The 13,839-nt window shown below is 36.3% G+C and overlaps 1 long non-coding RNA gene across 1 annotated transcript in view; it reads right to left on the bottom strand.

Moving 5' to 3' along the window:
- The window catches only part of LOC141491673 (uncharacterized), a 30,924-nt gene extending 17,879 nt beyond the window's left edge, over positions 1-13,045 (bottom strand). The window contains exons 1-3 of the long non-coding RNA XR_012469698.1: positions 12,957-13,045; positions 938-1,012; positions 645-769 (exon numbers count right to left, since the gene is read on the bottom strand). This is a non-coding gene — a long non-coding RNA (uncharacterized LOC141491673). The remainder of the gene's footprint in view (positions 1-644; positions 770-937; positions 1,013-12,956) is intronic.
- Between the last annotated feature and the right edge of the window lie 794 nt (positions 13,046-13,839).

Genomic DNA, 13,839 nt, shown 5'->3' with positions numbered 1-13,839 from the left:
GTGTGTGTGTGTGTGTGTTTTATATACCAACATCTGCTGACTTGGTTATAGATTCTCAATGTTCCAGGCTTGATTCTTATTGGCCTTACCTAAGGATGACACCCTAAGAATATTTATGAATTTATCCCCTATTTAGTTAAAATATTTGTGCAAAAGTACAGATAGTATTCAACAGGAAAATATTCAACAAACATTTATTAAATATCTCTTTTGAAGGATAATAAATGTCTCTCTAGGAACTTGCTTTTCCCTCATTCATTTTTTCTATATTATTTTCCATATGGTGTTTATAATCATTCAAACTTTTTCCTGATCTAAGCTTTGGGTTTAGATTCATGGGATATGTGTGTTATCTTCCCTTCCCATGTGCTCCATTGGAGACCAGGAAACTACTCAAAGAAAATTCTGATAGTATGATGGAGCCTTTCTCATAAATGACTATTTTAAAAGTAATAAATAAATGGTTCCATATTTATGTCCAGGGGTTCTTTCCCACCCTAACTTCATCTTAAAAGTTAATGAAATTCTATCCATTTCATTCTTCTTGACTCTGAATCCCAACTCTTAGGCTATTTGTATTCATTAAATCTGATTAAGATTTTCTTCCTATTTATCACCTCTTTGACTTTCATAGCCATACTCACTTTGATATCAGTAGGAATCCTGAGCTCACTTGGAAGTTTTGAAAGTGAAAAGACAAGGAGGCAGATCATTCTTGGCAGCCAGCAGTCACCAATTTAGTATGTGGGTTAGAATGAGATGAAAGGAGCTGTATTTTAGGATGAAATAATTAAATAGCCCTGGATTAAACTCATCACATTCTTTTCCCAGATTCATGTACAATTTAAATACACTTGACATGATTCAATTATACCGAAAATCCCTGATTGTAAAAGATAATCAAATAATAAAAGTACCTAATAAAAGCTGTATTTACCAAGAGGCATGTAGAGGCCATAGTCTCCAGAAAGGGCATCTTGTCTTTAATTGTGCATTATGAGTAGCATAACCCCTATAAATCAAGGAAAATAATCATTAAAACATTTGCTAAAATGACATTATGCATTTAGGAGAAAAGTAGTAGCTCCCTATTAAATTTTATTGGCATTGAAAAATACTGAGAACCACAGACAGGAAGAATCATGGCATCTTTGTCTTCTATGTGCCATCAGACACCTGTCTCTGCAGCTCTGATAACTGAATAGATTTCCTTGTACACCTGAAAAACCCCATTAGGGTAAAAGTAATAAAGATGCCCAAGTTCCCTTCTGAGGCATGTAATCTTAAGGAAGTTGAAGACTTTAGCCTGGGAAGCATAAGACAGACAATGGGTAGATTTTTTTTTCAATTTTTCACCTGCCCTACCTGCTTACTTTGATTAGGAGGAAGAGGAGGTAGCACTCAGAGGTGAAATGTGTGGTGGAGAAGGAGGGCTACCATTTGTGCTGACATGTAGTTGTTGCTTACAAGGATGTATTCCTGGATTACCTCCCTTTACCTCTCTACTATTCTACATGCATGTTGAAGAGAAACCTGACAGTCAACTGTCACTTCCTGGAGCCTGTCTAATGCTTTGCTGTTTTATTTTTCCCCTTCATTTGTGTTCAGGGGAATAAGTGGGATCTTCATTGTTTTGGTTTTTTTCTTAGAAGAGCTGTAGGCCTTTAAATTTGACATTTCTCCCATGAAAGAATACAGTCCTTTCTCTTTACCAGATTACGAAATTAAAATGAAACCAAGGTTCTTTTTAAAACCTAGAGGAGAATGAATACCTGTAATTTGATAGTGATAAATCCTACTCATCCATGAGATCACAAGATTCAGAGTTGAAAGGGGAATCTAAGAAATCACTAAATCCAAATCTCTCATTTTACACATAAGGCTTAGACAGGAGATCTGACTTTCCTTCTGTTTGCCCTGCTAAAGAGACTAGAAAGGACAGAACAAAAATGAGGAACAAGGAGTTAATACCCAGCATAAGTAAGGAGATAATAAGAGAGTAGCCTTTGATGAGTAAGAGAGGGCCTTGTTTCCTTTGATTAGTTCAAATCTCCTTGCTAAGATGGACTATATCCCCATGTGTTGAAAGAAGTGGCTGATGATTGCTGAGCCATTGTTAGTGAAGCATGGTGGAAAACTGGAAAGATATTGAAGAATTCAAGGAGGGCAAATATTGTTCTAATTTTCAAAACAAGGGAGGGGAGCAGAATATAATCTAAAAACTATAGACTTTGTTTCTTGGCAAAATTCTATAATTTGTTATCTAAGAGAAGATTAATGAATGGCCCAGAAGACAAGTGGTTATCACTCATAAAATACCAAATTAATGTATTTCCTTTTCTGACAAGGACTGTTTTTTTGAGACTTGGTCTCCATATTTTGCCCAAGTAGGGCCCATCCCACTGCTGATCTGCTAAAGTTCTGATCTGCTCTGCTTCCAATCCAGGCTAGTTTATCTTTCCTTAGGTAACTCTTGGGATCCTCCAACCTCAGGAATTCACTGCAATGATGTTGGACTTAATATGAACAGCAGACTGACTTTATTCTGACAAGAGACTATACTCTTGAGCTCTACTCCTATTCTCAAAAGCTCAAGTGATCCACCATTCTCAGTTTTCCTTACCTCAGGAAGAGGAGGCATGTACCACCATGGCTCAGCTTTGATGGAATTAATTGATAGAACATCTGTGCAGATGATTTTTTAAATTTACATCTTCCACACTGACTTCTGAATTCCAGGCTGATATTTTCACCTGTATGATGTGTATTTTCATTTTAGTGTTTTATTGATAATCTATAGTATAGTGGAATGATCACTGGATTTGGAAGCAAAGGATCTGAGTTCAAACCCTGACTTTCTACTTCCTGTAAATTGTAGAAAAGAGGTAAGCCTAGGTGATTCCTAGGACCCCGTTACTTGCTAAATCTTGTGACCTCAAACTCAAAATAGCCTATGCCTCATAAACAACTGCTGACTTTATAATACCTCAAAGACGCTTCGTATATTCTATACTCTAGCCAAAGTAGGCTACTCACCACCTCTATTCATATTTCTCTCCTTTCATGACTTAGATCACAAAATTCCTCATGTCTGAAATGGCATCCCAACTTCAATTTCTGTTTAAAAAAAAAAAAAACTTCTCTGCCTGATTCCTGTGCATCCTTCCTAAGAGTCTCCATAGTAAATGATTGAGTACTGGCCATGGAGTAAGGAAGGCTTGAGTTCAAAATTTGACTTCAGAGATTTAATATTTACTTAGCTGTGTGACCTTGGACAAGTCACTTGACCCCATTGACTTGAAAAAAATCACCATAGCATTTTGTTTGAGTACACCTTTCATTTGCATTTATTGCCTTTTATATTTCTTTTCTACTCTACTGGGTTATAAACTTGGAGTTAGGAACTGTGGATCTTTGTATTCTCTGAACTTACCACAATGTTCAACATGCTTGTATTGATAACTAAAAAACAAAACTCAAATCCTGGTGGGTAATTTTGAATGAGTCATTTAAACCATTTTGAACTTGAATTTCCTTATCTATAAAATGAATGCATATATACCTCCAAGACCTCCATGATTTTATAATCCTATGTTAGGTCAGACCTCATTTAATCAGACTAATTGGAGGAAAGATCAGTCCAAATTTTGAAAATCCAAAACAAAATAAGTTTTATTTTCAAATACATATATTATTTCAAAAAAAGCTTTAAAAGTTAGTTCATTGAAACCTATACTTTGAATAAGAAATAGAAAAAGGAAGAAAAAGAGATAAAAGAGGAGATGGAAAAGATAGAGGAGGAGGAAGAAGAGGTGGAGAAGAGGAGATGAAAAAGAGGAAGAGACCAATATTTTTCATAAAACTTTGCTCTACACAATATTTTTTCTCCCAAGAAAGCTGTGAAATTGGTGAATTACTTCAAATAAATAAGAGAATTTGGGCTAAGTCAGTCAACTATTTACAAACATGTATGTTATAAAGAATATTTGAAAACAGTATTTAGATTATTTTAAATAATCCCTCTATTCTAACCTTCTTCCCTCCCTCCATTTTACTGATCCTATTCTTTTTCAGATTAGGTGAGTCAGTGAGAGTCAGAGGAACTATGTTCAAATCCTCACTTTGCCATTTATTCCATTTGTATGCCCTTGAGCAAGTGGATCTGTTGAATGAGACAATCTCTAAAATCTCGGAGCTAAAATAGAAATCAATCCAGTTTCTTTCTTAATTTTTCTTTTAAATTTATAAAATCTAAGTTAATAAAATTTTCACTAGATCAACTTTTGGTCATTTTCTTTCCTATCTCCTATCATCTTAGAATCAATATAACCTGCTCAATTCTAGGGGAAACTGATCTTGGCTATCAAGGCAGATACTAAATTTTAGAAGGGAAAGAGAGTGTGAGAGTTGGGAGACAGAAGGGAATGACTTGGCTTGGTATAGTCTCAATTCCCATAGCTCTACTTTTTCATTTTAATGAGATGGGCAGTAACTTTAAGTGATCGCAAAATGAAGCCTAATTGTAGTAATTATATGTTAAGCTACAATTGGATAACTGTTTTGCTGAGGCAGCAAAAAAGTCTCCTCCATCTCATCAGCAAATACATCTTTTCTTTTTCCCTCCAAAATTTAAGGTAGAAGTACTAGGAGGCAGTCTTATTTCCCAGAGCCCCAGGTCCAATTTTAGGGATTTGGGACAGATTAAAAACAATAGATTATAGAATTAAGGATTAAAAACATTTCAGATATTTTCATACATACTAGGTTTTTATTCATAAATACAGGCAATAAAAGGTCCATATTTCAGTTTAAATATACTCTTTCAATTCACATGAGAAAAATCACAAATCTTTATAGACAGATAGAGAGATAGACAGATAGAGAGATGTATCAAAGTTGAAGGAAAAAAATAAATGAACATTATTACTTAAAATTCAACAGTTTTGAAAACTGTCAAATCCTAGAGTTCATATTTACTAACTGTGTGACTGACTGAATGATCTAAGTCACTTAATTCCTCTAGAACAAAATATTCACAACTCTGACTTGACCTGGTAGTGAATTTCTATGTAATAGTCCTCAGGCAGTAGACATGCAATTTGTTGTTGGACTCATACTAAAAACTTTTTTATCTTGACTAGAACAGACAGAACTTGTTATCTCTTCACAAAACTTTAAAAAACCAACTTTTAATAACCAACTAGGTCTCCAGGAAATGGACTCAATAGCTCTCTTTTGGCCATGATGGAGTCTTAATGAGAGAGAGTATATGAATAAATCAGTGAGAATCTGACATTAATACTAGAGCAATTCACTATGTAGAAGAAGACAAGACAGCAAAGAGACTCCTTGCGTCTATATTATATGAGGATTAGTTGCAAGAACTCAAGTTGTCTAGCTCAAAGAGAAAGTTTCAGGGGATTTGTTAGTATCTCTAAGATTTTTAAGGGCAGCCACATGAAAAAGGGATTATACTTGTTTGGTTTTACTTCAGAAGATAGAATCAGGGGCAATAGATGAAAGCTGAAAAGAAGAAAATTTAGACAGTATCAGGAAAAAAATTTCTTAACCATGAGAACTGCCCCAAAGTGGAATTGGTTGTCTCAACAGGTGGTGAGTTGCCCATCATAAGAAGTCTTCAAGTAGAGGTTCCATAGCCACTTGTGTCAAGGTCAGTATATCATTGTAGAGATTGCTTTCAGGTATGGATTGAACTAGATATCTACTTTAGTATCTTCCAACACTATATATTTGTTTTCCGTCATAAAACTGGTTGAGTCTCAAGTCAAAGTGATCACAAATGGACAGATGATTGATCCAGGAAATGTAGACTTTCTTGGTTCCCCTAGCCAGGAGTGATTCTTCACTCCTATGAATTCTGATAATCCTTTACTCCTACATCTTATTCCTATTATTTCTTGTTATTACTATTGTGCTTATCTGGTCTTGCCAAATTCAGCATAAGCTCTTTAGGCCAGGAACTAAATCTTATTCTTTCTTGTAGCTCCCCCAGCACCTACCAATATGTCTTATATGCAGTAGGTGCTTAAATGTGTTTACTTCATGATTAAATGCACACAAATTAAGAAAAAGTTGTGGCTGACTCTGAGTTTAGAATTTGGTTCAATTTGGGGCACTAGAATATTACTTAAAACATGGACATGTTAGGCTAATAATAGTAGAGACTGTTCCCTTCCCTCCCCACATTTACAGACTCATATTGACAACCAGCATTTCAAATCTGGAACCTTCAGGTTATAAGTAACCCTAACCCTATACAATTTAGGTATACCTAAGTATACAGTCTAAGTATCCCCCACCTGGGATGGAGAAAAGAGAAACTGAACTGAGCAGCAGGATGGTTAAGTGAAAATTTTATTGTTTCAATCCTGACTATGATTTCATCCATATGGAGGACTTCCAATATAGACATTCCCTACACTGATAAATGTTCCATCTTCCAATTCTTCTTTTAGAGAGTTGCCTGAGGCATTCAAATTAAGTGAATTGTCCAGGGTCTTACAGTGAACATGTTTTTTTCCTAAACAAGGCAATGAAGTTAAGTGACTTGCCCAAGGTCACACAGTTAAGTAATGATTAAGTGTCTGAGGCCATATTTGAACTCAGGTCCTCCTGACTCCAAGGCCAGTGCTTTATCCACTGCAACACCTAGCTGCCCCCTTACAGCCAACATGTTGAAGGCAGGGCTTTATCCCAGGATTTCCTAACTTCAAGACCAAGCAAAGAATAACGCTCCCCAAAAATTGTCTTTCTGTAGTTTCTCAAAGTTCCTAACATATAACCAGGGAGAAACTTCTGCATTTGTAAAGCTCTGACTCACCATTCTCTCTAATGAAGGCGATGTTAAGATGTGAGAGGAACATTAAGATGTGACAAGACCGTCAAAACCACAGTGGATAATCACATTAGCTAAATGTTGATAATAATGAAACTTCAGCATTAGCACTGGTAAGATAAATGAGGTAGGTGACATTACTCAGAGAGGGACCAACTCATGCATTAGCTGCCGGCTCCTCCCCTGGCCTGCCCCTAGAAAGTCAGTTTTCATTTCTCAAAACCCACTGAGGCCGAGCATTCCATCAAAGAAGGAATAAGCAACCTATTTGGAATTCAACATTGGAAATGGGATAAAAATCAAACAACTCATGCCATTCCATTTGACTGACTCCCATAGTATAAAAGACCATCTCAGAGCAAACTGTTGACTCAAGTTATAATTTACTTTCCCAGGACACCAGGGTGCTGCTTTTCAAGACTATAAAAATAACAGTGCTTCTCATTCCCTTGTTCAGTCAATCAGTTACATTTATTGAATGCCCACTGTGTGTGTGGAAAACTGCTCCTCTTGAATTCATGGGAAAAAAGAGGGAACTTGAAAGGAGAGTTAAAAATAATTCTATGAAGAATATGGAAGTAAAAGTGGTCTGTGGGCAAGGGGTTCTGGGGTCATAGGATCTGGCTTCAAATTCTGCCTTCTTCCCACTTCTGTGATCTTGGGCAAGTTGTTGTGACTCTTATAACCTGGGTGACACTTAGTAGTCACGTTGCATCTCTGAGTCTCAGTTTCTACATCTGTCAAATGAGAGGGTTCAAGCAAATGGATCTCTGAGGTTGCTTCCAATTCCAGATCTAGGATCTTAAGAATCCTTTAACTTCAAATAGTATCCTAGACTGCTTTATCATAATAGCTTTCTTTATATGATCCTCTGCATTTTATAAAGTGCTTTTCCTACAACCCCATGAAGTAGGGAATATAAGTATTAACTTTTCTATTTTCCAGATAAGGAAACTGTGAGTCAGAATTATATAATGATTGGCCCATGTTACAGTTAGTAAAAATTCAGAGAAGAGATTCCAGCTTAGGTGTCTTGACTACAAAACCAGGCTCTTTTTACTCTACCAATAATAGACACTACCTCCCCCCCACTTTTACCACCACCACTTCAGAAATATCAGTGCTATATACCACACAGGAAATTCCAGACTTATAAATACCTTTTAAGAGGTGCTATAGCCACTTCACAGGGGTATCATGAAGATGGGTTATACAGAACCCACACAGACAAATGTCTGGCCCTGCTTCCAGAGCAGTCCCTCCCACCATCACAGTCTTTTCCCAGTCTCCCGCCTCACCTACGCACCAGAACTCCCAAGGAACATCCCTAGCAAAGTTCTCACCAAAGGACTTAATTTATAAAAAAGAGCCTTGCAAACCCTATTGTTCTAGATGCATTTGAACTATGATTCATGTGATTTCTGGGCAACTAAGTAGCACAGTAAATAGAGTGCTGAGCCTGGAGTAAGGAAGAAGACTCATCTTCCCGAGTTCAAATATAGTTTCATACCCTTACTTACTATGATCCTGAGCGAGTCATTTAACCTGTTTACCTCAGTTTCCTAATCCATAAAATGGACTGGAGAGGAAAATGGCAAATCACTCCAACGTCTTTGCCAAGAAAATCCCAAATGGGGTTATGAAGTGTCAGGCATAATGAAAAACAACCCTGATTGCCTCAGTTCATCTGTAAAATGAACTAGAGAAGGAAATGTCAGACCACTCCAGTATCTTTGCCAAGAAAGCTCCAAAATGGGGTCATGAAGAAAAGGACCTGCCTGAAAAGCAACTCAACAAAAATGATCCCTAGGTCACCTGCAGCCATTAAAGTAATTACTTGACTGGGAAGCAGGAAAATTTGAGGTTCAAATTCTTTCTCTCCTACTTATTGGCTCTCTATGTTATGTATGTGTGTGAGTGACAGAGAAAGACAGAGAGTGAGTAAGAGAGAGAGAGAGAGAGTAGAGATTAAAACTGGAATTGTGATTTCATTCATTTGGGGAAATTCAGGCAAGAACACTCCCTCTACCAATGCAGGATTGAATTTTCCTTGCTATTTATAGACTTAGTGAGTTGTCTAAAAAGCCGCATAACTATTGGCAGACCATTGAGAACCTCCGAAATTCTGTTTTTCCTCTGTAAAATGGGGATAATATTAGCTGTTGAATCTATTTTCCAAAGGTATTGTGAGGATAAAAAAAGAATATAAGTAAAATAGGTTTTAAACATTATAGTACAAGTCAGTTATTGTTGGCAGCTCAATTAATATCTTTCTGTTCTCTCCTCTTACCCTTTAAAGACTTAATGTAATATGAGGAATTTTCTCTGCATCTGATTTACAAAAAAGAATGGGACTAGAACAAGGAGAGAGACTGAGGAGCCCTGTTATTATCAGTATTTTAGACCCTACAATTCTAAATAGGTTCTTTATATGGTTAGTGCCATAATTCAGCTACACCATGAATATGAAATTCTGCTAGGTTGTCTTGACTACCCCAGTCGAGGTGATGTTATGAAGAAGGTACTTACTGAATAGGAGTCAGTTGACCTAGCTGAGACTCTTAACTCAACCACTCACTAGTCACTAGCTCCCTGAGTTTCTGTTCCTCCTTCTTTGACAACATAATATTTCATCATATTTGTCCTAGCTACTTCACGGCAGTATTGTGGGGAAAGCTTTGTACAGAATGAATTGTACTTCAAGAGTGCCACTTATTTTTGTTTGCTTTTTTTCAAGGCAATGGGGTTAAGTGACTTACCCAAGGTCACACAACTAGCTGAGTATTAAGTGTCTGAGGCCACATTGAAACTCAGTTCCTTCTGATTCCAAGACTGGTTCTCTATCCATTGTGCCACCTACCTGTCCCAGGTTTGCTTTTTTTTTTTAATGGGAAAATCTCTTTTGAGTTCTAAATAAACAATAAGAAACAAACTTTTGAGGGACATCCTGCTTGTGAATGAATTACTGCCCATGCTCACGTGTTAGATCAGGAACACATAATGGAAGAACACAAGGCAAGGCATCCTGGGAAAAGTCGAAGTGTTTAGATGAGATACCTTTCCATCTTCTAAGAGCCAATACCATTAATGTCAAACCAAATCAAACATTAATCCCAAACCAAAGGACCCACATCCTATAGGTATCTCATCAATTTTTTGCCACAATCTTGATAAGGAAGGATGATGACATCCACAGAGAAGTAGATGCAGAAAGTCAATCACATTCAACCATCAAAGTTTCCACAGACCTATATGCCTTCTTCATCAATCCATACATCAAAAAGCATTTATTAAGAGACAACTGTTAGGACTTGCTCTAAGTACTGGACATATTGAGGCAAAAATAAAACAAAGTAACTACATTCAAGGAGTTATTCTATTATCATTTGTAACACCATATTGACTTTATAGGTGAACATGTGAAAGACCTATGAATTCAACAGCTTAGGAAAATCCAAGTATTGAAACTTCCAACAAACACCAGCACAAATAGTAATATGATGTCTGTAGAGAAAAGCAAAGGGATTGCCTCAGAGATCTAGAGACTCATTAAGCCAAGATCATAGAACTATTAGGAGGTAGGATTTGAACGACATCTTCTTAATGCTAGGCTTAGCAACCATTGCACCATACTATCTCACTTATTCGTGTCCTTTCATAAATCTCGCAAAGAGGATAGACCTAAAAAGTATCTTTTAAATCTCTTTACTATTATTGTTATCAGTATAACATTCAGGTAGTACCCTTCCTTCACTCTGGTTATGTGACTGACTCCCTTCCTTTTCTGATCATTTTTTCATATATGTATGTATGTATGTGTAGGTGTGTGTGACCTCTCACTGTTCTATGCAACTAAGACTATAAATTACAAAGAAGGTACCAACCTGAATTGGTAGCAGGAATTTCCTCACCTGTGGTTCCCTATAACAATGAAATCATAAGTCCAGTCCGTACTTCAATACAAGCAAATGGACAGGCATGAGGTTAGTCAGAAAGGAAATAATGGCCTTGCCCACTGGGCTAAGTTTCATTATTGTACATTTACCCTCCCATTAATCTACATGTCAGAGAAACAGAGTTTTAGAATCAAGAAACTATATACATATACATACACACACATACACACAAACACACACACACACACACACACACACACACACACATATATATATATATATATATATATATATATATATATACAGACATACATATTTGTGTCATGGTAGCCACCTCTAAGGCAGGGTAAGGAGAAGGGAAGGAAAAAAAGGAAAAAAGAAATTTACATAATAATTTTATTATATACTTAGAAGACACATCAAGTTATACATAATACATTTTCAGTTTCATGTGCAATCATTTTTTTAAAAAATTACTATGTTATGGAAATGCTTATTTTATTTCATAAATTAATAATAAAATAAAAAACTAAGAAACTAGGGATCTTGAATACTGAAAGTTATTAGAAGTTAAATGAAAGGAAAATTCTAAAATGAGTGCAGCTTAAAAATGAGAAATATGCCCTGGACACATGTGTGCTCCATGTGTTTGTCTCAGTTTTCTCAACTTTAAAATGGGGGCAATAATTTGAGGATTAAATGAGATAATATCTGTAGATTGTTTAACACAGAGTAGGTTCCATATAAAGGCTTGCTTTCTCCCTCACTTCCCATACCAGTATACTATGTAAGTCTATTCTTCTGACTGATTTTATCTACATGTTTGTATGATAGTGATCCCATATTTATGCTATGTTATTTCATTAAATTCCTTTGCTTTGAAGGAATTGTGCCCTTTGTATTGACATGTAATGCCAAACACCATGGAATGGAATCATGAAAGATCAACTCAACTTAGTGTAGTCTCCTTAAAGATATCAATTGTGTAAGATGGTAAAGTAACCCCAGGTACTGCAGTTCTGGTTGATGCTGATAATCAGAGGATTAAAAACAAAAGTTCAACAACAAAGACAAACCCACAAACATTTATTAAATAAGATACTACACCATGCACTGGAAATAGCAAACATGAAAATGAAAGATTGTCCATGCTCAGGGAGCTTATATTCCATTGATGGATGCAACTAATAAACAACTAGTAAATATATAATAATATGAGGAGAGAGAGACAGTACTATGTAGAAATTCAGGAGAGATTTTCAGGAGTGGCATCTGAACTAGACCTTCAAGAGAGATGTAAGAAAGTGAGGCTAGCTGTCTTAAGTATTTCCAAAGCAGACATGTAGAAAAAAAGGGTTTGGTGACATGGTAGATAGAGCACTGGCCATGGAGTCAGTAGTACCTGAGTTCAAATCCGACCTCAGACAATTATTAGCCGTGTGGCCTTGGGCAAGCCACTTAACCCCATTGCCTTGCAAAAAATAAAAAGGTTTAGATTGACTCAATTTAGCCTCAGAGGGCAGAACTCAGAAATGATTGGAAGCTGCAAAGGGGGAAATTTAGTTTGAGTGTATGGAAAAACTTCCTAACATTTATAGTTATTTCAAAATGCAGTAGGCTCTCTGAGGAAGTGGTGAACTTCCTTTAATTAAAAATCTTCAAGCCAAAGCAAAATGACCATTTTGGGGAGATGTCATAGAAGGGATGTGTGGTCAGTTATGTGTTGAACTAGGTCATGTCTGAGATAATTTCTAAGTCTGAATGTGACAACTGATACTGAGAACTGAGTTTAAACTGTAAGAATCTTTATAAAGCAAAACAGTGACTTATTTATTTTATGTACTTTTTATCCTCATAGAATAACAAAAATAATGGCAATTATAATTGACCTTTGTATGGTACTTTATTTACATGTGTGAACTTATTTACAACATCCTTGAGAGGTAATATTTATCTTATTTTAATTTTATTTTATACAGAATACACAACATTTATATAGCATTGTACACCTTATCTCATTTGTTCCTCACAAAATTTCTGTGAGGATATTATTATTACTCCCATTTTACAAATGAATTTACAAACAGCATCAAAGATGCTAAGTGACTTCCTAGAGTGACAACAGCTAAAGTCTCTGGAACAATCCAAACTGATGTGTTTATTATTCCTTTGTTTTTGCCAGGCAATGTGGTTAAGTGACTTACCCAAGTAAGTGGTGTCAAATTTGAATGCAGGTCTTCCTGACTCCAGGGTTGGTGCTCTATCCTATTGACTGAGCCATCCAGCTGCCCTGTGATGTCTTCTTGATTCCATGTACTGAGCCCTGGCTGCTTCATCACAATGCCTGTTTCTTCTTTCTCTCTTAATAAATAGAGTGGCTACATGGGCAGCAGTTAGAGACCAGGCTCAAAGTCAGGAAGACTGGTTTCTGTCTGCTACTTGCTGGTACTATCACCTTCTCAGTACCCTCAGGCAAGTGTCTAAGATCTCTATTAGCATGAGGAAGTTCCTCACTTTAAGTTCCTTAAACTGATAAAATCACAGTTTCAGACTAAAAACATTTTTTTGAAGTAAATGCCTAAGGTGTTAATAAACTATTTTTAAAGAATTAGACCATAGGAAGAGAAAAGTTTGTGGTCTTCTCCCACAGGGTTTCTGATGGTAGGAAAAATCAGAAAAGTTGGAGAAACAGTGGTCATGGAAACTCAATAGAGAATACCACCTATGTAGTTCTTTGGGCAAACTGGCTAGAGGAAATGTGTTGGTGTCATCATTGAAGGATGTTGAGGAGTTAAGTCAGTCCCAATGGGTACCATGGGAGACAATTCCTGTGACTTAGTCATGAATTGATCAACCCATAAATTTAGTTGGTAGTAGTTAGAATAGAAAAGAAAGACTGACTTTTACAACTTTATAAAGGAATGGATAGCCAAGAGAATTACAGATTCATATGCTATAACAGGGATGAACTTCAGAGGCTATTTATTATAACTCCCTCATCTTACAGATGAGGAAAGTAAGGCCAAGAAAAGTTAAGAGACTTGAACAAAGTCCCAAAAATAATAATCCTAAGAGATAGGATAAGAA

This window comes from Macrotis lagotis, chromosome 6, assembly GCF_037893015.1.
Source record: "Macrotis lagotis isolate mMagLag1 chromosome 6, bilby.v1.9.chrom.fasta, whole genome shotgun sequence".
NCBI lineage: Eukaryota > Metazoa > Chordata > Mammalia > Peramelemorphia > Peramelidae > Macrotis > Macrotis lagotis.
This window is presented reverse-complemented; position numbering and strand designations above follow the sequence as displayed.